At 57.0% G+C, this 6,153-nt stretch overlaps 1 pseudogene; it reads left to right on the top strand.

Moving 5' to 3' along the window:
• Positions 1-378: 378 nt before the first annotated feature.
• LOC131589812 (serine/threonine-protein kinase pim-1-like) lies at positions 379-4,664 on the top strand (annotated as a pseudogene).
• Positions 4,665-6,153: the final 1,489 nt, after the last annotated feature.

Raw genomic sequence — 6,153 nt, 5'->3', positions numbered from 1 at the left:
TCCAACAATATTCTCTCAATATCCCAAAAAAATCACGAAAAATCCCTCAAAATTGCCTAAATCTTCTCAAAACCCCACCAAATTCCAGAAATATCCCACACAATCTCTGCAAATTTCACTTAATCCACAAAAATCCCACAAAGTTCCACAAAAATCCCACAAAATTATTTAAATTTTCTCAAATCCCACAAAATTCCAGAAAAGTCCCACAAAATTATTTAATCTACATTTGCCTTGGCAGTTGTAGATCCAAGCTGCTCTTGCCCCTCTTCTGCTTGCCACTTGAATTTTAGTAATACAACTGCAATTGCCTCTTTCAATCAGAGCTACCCACTGTGCTTTTGTTACAGGGAACTCAGGATTTTTGTTTCCGGCATCATGATCAGTAGAGATCAAAATGCTCCCAACTCCCTGAGCACAAAGTCAAGGAGAATTAAAGCCACACAGGTCACATTTGCAGTGCTCAAACACAGCCCTGTTGCTGCTGCTGCTGCTGCTGAAATAGAATCAACTGACAGAGGCCATCACAGAAACTGCCTCTGCAGTGGCAAATAAAATGAAGAAATCCAGCAGGAGAAAGAAATACCAGAACTTCCCAACTTGATTCATTGTTTCTTCTGAGCAGCAGAAGAAAAAGGAACAGGGCACCTTTCAGGCAGTCCCACAAGCTCAGGGTTCTCATTTCATGGGGAATCTGACATGCAGTTGGCCTTTTTAAAAGGATAGAAGCAAAGGGAATGAATTGGGAATTATTAGGAAAAAATGTGCCTTCTTATATACAAAGTTTACCAAGTCATTCCCTGCATTTCTCCTTTTCACAGTCTTTCTCTCATCCACTGAGAGGTCCAGCTTATCATGTTCTGATGCTTATCATCAACTGATTGTGCTCTTGATTTCTCCCAGTGCAAGAGATGTAGAATCATCTAAACTGAACACAGAAACAAACTCCCTCTGTCAGCCCATCTTCATGTTCCAGATCACTTTCAAGATGCCCATGGGGCTATTGGAATGATTAGCTCTCCACTTCTGGCTGCAGGCTCTGGAGATTCTTTCTCCACATTCAGCCAGGCATGTATTCCCCAACAATTCCTGGTACCTCATCATGTTTTCTTTGGCTAGAAGAGTAACAGTGAAAACCTTACCAATGGCACAACTCCACTGTCCAGAAGGAAAAGAAAGAACAAGTTGTCAAGTTCTTCAAACATTTGTCCTGCTCTGCTGCAAGAGTTGTGCTGCAGTCACTGTGTGGGAAGCCAAGAGAAGCTGCAGCTGGGGGCACATCTTGTGACAGGAGCTGTGCCTTCTTCTCCAGGACAGGTTTTTGGAAAGAACAGAAAGGACTGTGGAGAAGATTCTGGGAAAATTGAAACCACTTTTTTATGAAATGAAAATAAAATCAAAAGAAACAAGCAATATGTTTTTCTCTATTTATTTTTATGTTTCTCTTTTCCATCTTGCACTTTCTCCATCCCATTCATTCCAAATGGATCTCACCTCTAAGATCTGAGACTTGGCAAGTTTTAGACACTGTAAAATACCATGAGCTATACGCAGTTTGCCTTCCGCTGTTTTACTTGGAAAGCAATGCTGGAGACACAAGTGCAGTGCTTGGGTCAGGTACTAATTCTGCATTCAGGGAATGTGCTCAGATGGTGTCTGACCCTCAGCAGGGACGAGGCACAGCAGCAACCAAGGGCATTCCTGTGCCCCTGTGCAGGAGTCAAGACTCTGGCTCTTGGCTCAACAGAGCAAAGTTCCCGTGTTTGGCCAGGCTCAGGGGCTGCCCGGGGAGCGCGGGGCTCGGGGCGGGGTCGAGCGGGCAACGGACAAACGGACACGGGGACAAACGGTCCCGGTGCTTCAGTTGCAGCGGCAGCAGCAGCGGCAGCGGCAGCAGCGGCGGCAGCAGCAGCAGCAGCAGCAGCGAAAGCAGCCAATTTATCAATTTTCTGTTTCTCCTCTCCCTTTCCCACTGTCCCACATTCCCTCCGGGTCTCCCTTTTCCTGCGTCCCGTCCTCTTCCAGGTTCCCTCTCCCTGTGCCCGCCCGGGCCATGCCCCCGGCCCGCCCCCGGCCCCGCCCACGAGCCCGGGCGGGGCTGCCCCGGCCCCGGCCCCGGCCCCGGCCCCGGCCCGGCCCCGGCCCCGGCCCCGGCCCCGGCCCCGGCCCCGGCCCCGGCCCCGGCCCCGGCCCCGGCCCCGGCCCCGGCCGTCCCGCCGTGGTCTCGCCTCTGCCCGGCTCTGGCTGTGCTGGCGCTGGCGCTGCTGGGCGGGCATCATTGCCTGGGGCTGGGGCGGAATCGCTGCCCTTTGGCTCCGCCTGGCCCGATCCCGGCCCCGGCCCCGACGCAGGCTCCGGTCCAGACCCCGGCCCCGACCCCGGCCCCGGCCCTGCCCCCGGCCCCGGCTCCTCCCGGGGCCCGCGGAGGACACAGGCGGCGCGGCCGCTGCCGCCGCCTCCGCTGCGGCTTCCCCGGCCCGAGCTCCGCCGCTCAGCAGCGCGGCCGCTGGCCCCGAGCCGCCGCTGCCGCGTTCCAATGAGGGAACGCCTGCGGATGCCCGGCCCGGGGAGGTCGGGGAGCGCTCGGGGGCCGTTCCTGGCCCCGGGCCGAGCGCTGATGGCCGCGACTCGCCGCCAGGGAAGGCGCAGGAGGCCCTGCAGCAGCGCTACAAGCTGGGCCCGCTGCTGGGGCGCGGCGGCTTCGGCAGCGTCTTCGCGGCCACGCGACTCTTGGACGGTGCCCCGGTGAGCGGTGGGCAGAGGAGGAGGAGGAGGAGGAGGAGGAGGGGGCAGAGGAGATGGCGGGGGCGCGGCGGGGCGGGCAGCGAGCTCAACCCTCTGCTGCTCCTTGCTCACAGGTGGCCATCAAATGTGTGCTGCGGGATCGCGTCCGGCTCTGGGGCGAGCTGGTGAGTGAGCGGGGCCAGCGGCAGAAGCCGGGGCGTGCCGGGCAGGGATGAGCCGGGGCCGGGCAGGGTGGGAGCCGCCGAGAGCCCTGCGGGGAGAGCGGGCGTGGGGGTGAGCGAGGTGTGCAGAGCATCCCGGGCTGGCTGAGGGGTCCCAGAGCCCTGGCACGGCCTCAGCCCCACTGACAGCACCGTGCTCCTCCCGCAGCCCAACGGCACCAGTGCTCCCCTGGAGATCGTGCTGCTGGACAGGGTGTCCTCTGGCTGTGCTGCAGTCATTCAGCTGCTGGAGTGGCTTGAGCTCCCCGACAGCTTCGTGTTAGTGTTGGAGCGTCCAGAGCGGTGCCAGGACCTCTCGCATTTGCTGGCGGAGCGGAGGTTCCTGCCGGAGGAGGAGGCGCGGGGGCTGTTTAGGCAGCTGCTGGAGGCCGTGCAGCACTGCACCAGCTGCGGGGTCCTGCACAGGGACATAAAACCGGAGAACATCCTGCTCGACCTGGCCACAGGGGAGCTGAAATTGATCGACTTTGGCTGTGGGGCCTTCCTGCAAGACACAGCCTACACCCAGTTTGCAGGTGAGCCCTGGCAGGGGATGCTCCTGGCCATCTCATGGCCCAGCCTGGGTGTGGGACCAGGGATTCCCCGTGTTGCTGCCAGGATGGGATTAATGCTTGAGCCAAATTGATTTGAATGGGGGTGTGAGGGGGGCCAGCTCCCAGCCCTGCCAACAGCCTTCAGCACCCACTGTGCCCTGGGATGGGGCTGGGACAGCCAGCCTGACAAAAACCCCCATGGGGGTAGCAGAGGGCGGGGGTCTGACCCCATGCCCCAGAGAGTTTGGTGCATCAGTGAGCAAGGGCTTGAACTCCTCTGCTCCCCACGTTTGCCTTGGCTTATTAACAATTTTTTGGAGGCCATGCAGGCAGGGAGGAGAGTGTGTTTTTCTCTACCATGGGGTGGGGTTTTATTTGCTTATCATGGTTGGGCCTCCCCAGTGCTTCTGCTGCCCTCTTCCAGCAGCAGTAGCTTCTTTTCCAGCCCTGGGTTTGTAGCCAAGTCCCAGGTGCTGGCGAGAGGGCAGTGGGTCACCCCGTGTGCCGCTGGGGCAGCCCCCACATGCCCAGGGATGCTGGGGTGAGGCTCTGGGAGCAGCAGCATCTCCCTGATGAGCTCCATCTGTGTTCCACAGGAACCCTGTCCTACAGCCCACCTGAGTGGATCCACCAGCAACGCTACCATGGCCAGGCAGCAACAATCTGGTCCCTGGGCCTCCTGCTATACCAGCTGGTCATCGGGAAGCACCCATTCATGAGGGGCCAGCAGATGATCTGGGGACGGATCTTGTTCCCACGACGGCTCTCCCAAGGTGAATCCTCATCTCTGGGCACAGGAGGAACACCAGGCTTGGGAGACAGCAGCGGGCTCATGAGCATCCTGCTCTGGCAGCTGCTGAGGAGGTGGCACATGTCCTGCTCTCCTGCAAACAGTGAATCCATGGGGAAGTTTAGGCCCAGCTCTGGGCACACCCAGCATGGCCTGGGCACTGGAAGGGGGCGGCAACTTCTCCAACTGACTGCTGATTCCTGGTTTCTCTCTTCAGAATGCCAAGATATTATTAAGAGGTGTTTGTCCATGCAACCCTTGGACAGGCCATCCTTAGAAGACCTTTTCCGCCATCCTTGGATGCAGGGTGTTCATCTGCCCTAGGAGACGGGAGAGATCCACATGCACAGTTGGATCCAAGGGCCTGGCAGGTAACAGCTCCACACATTTCTTGGCAATCGGGGGCAAAGCAAACCAGGCTGTTTTTGTCCTGCCTGTAGCTCTGAGCAGGGCTCATCAGAAGGGAACACACAGCTCTTGGGCTGGAGCTGAGCTGGACACCTGGTGTGGAAAGCACTGATGGCCACCATTCCCCCTGGTTTTGCTTGTCTGCTCCACTGATGGCTGGGACCCTGGACAGAGCACTGACAGCCTGGTCTGGCCCATAGGCAAGGAGAAGGAGCCCCTGGAGAAGCTGTTACCAGGTGGGGCTGCTGCTGGAGACACCAAGGGCAACCTCAAGGATGGCAATCTCTTCCTCCATCCGGCCAGCTGAAGATGATGGATTTCAATTCTGGCATGTCTTCTTCAAAGACTCGCTCCACGCCCAATTTGCAGGTGAGTCCACAGTCAGGGGATGCTCCCAGATCTGGGCATGGCACAGCCTGGCCAGCACCAAAGGTTCCCCCCTTGGCTGGGGTGGATGCAACCAATTCTTCAGTTGGCTGCCAAGCTGCTTTTTGTCTCTGGGCAGCTGCTGAGGGACTGGATCTGTCGTGGCTGGCTGCAGGCTGGGCACATGTCCTGCCCTCCTGCTCTGCTCCCAGAGGCAGCAGTGATGGGCAGCTTTGGGCCCAGCTCTGAGCACGACCAGCATGGCCTGGGCACCGCAGGTGGCTGGGACAAGGGGACAGGAGCCTGCAGCTGACGGGCGGTTTCTGGTTTCTCTCTTTGCAGCCGGGCTCTGCGGATGCTGAGGCTGCTCTGGGCTCTGCCACGGCTCTGCTGGGCTCAGCCCCAGGCACAGCTGGGCTCACTCTGCCCTCACATTGCTCTGACAGCTTTGCATCACACGAGCCTGTTCCCAGCACACCGCCTGAGCTTTCTACTTTTGCAGGTGAGTGAGACCCTCCTGCAGGCCAAGAGATTGCAGTTAGGGACACACATCCAATTGGCAAGAAGCCAAACTCTCCACAGTCCCAGCTGAATGCCTGCATCTGCACAGGATGTTTTCTATGTCCCACTCTTCCTTTCTTTTTGGCTGGAATTGTGCAATTGCACTCTTTTCCTCCTCTAGAAATGCCACTGCTGGTTCCTGAGGCAGTGCAGTCTGGAGCTGATGAATGAAGAATCGCCCTTCTGCACTTCCAAACCAGCACAAAAAGCTGTAAGTGTGAGTTTGCATCTTTAAGAAACCCCTGAATGTTTGAAAGGGAATGCGCAGCTCATTCACAGGGTGAGAAGGAAGGACATCTTCTAAAGGATTTGGGGTTTGACAGAGTTTAGATTCCCAGTGCTGCTTGGAGCTGGCAAGGCGCAAAGCAGTTTCTTCTTGCTTCACTCCAATTTCACCACAATTTAAAAGAACAATATTGGAATCAAACCCCAAAATCTTTTTCTAAAACGTTCCTGAGGCCGGTAAGATGCATCATGCCATCAGCATGTTTACAAAGTACATAACTGAGTTTTATGTTTCAAAAGACCA

The sequence above is a fragment of the Poecile atricapillus genome, chromosome 30 (genome assembly GCF_030490865.1).
Source record: "Poecile atricapillus isolate bPoeAtr1 chromosome 30, bPoeAtr1.hap1, whole genome shotgun sequence".
Taxonomy (NCBI): domain Eukaryota; kingdom Metazoa; phylum Chordata; class Aves; order Passeriformes; family Paridae; genus Poecile; species Poecile atricapillus.
Note: the sequence above shows the minus strand (reverse complement) of the source record. Positions and strands in the feature narration are given on the sequence as shown.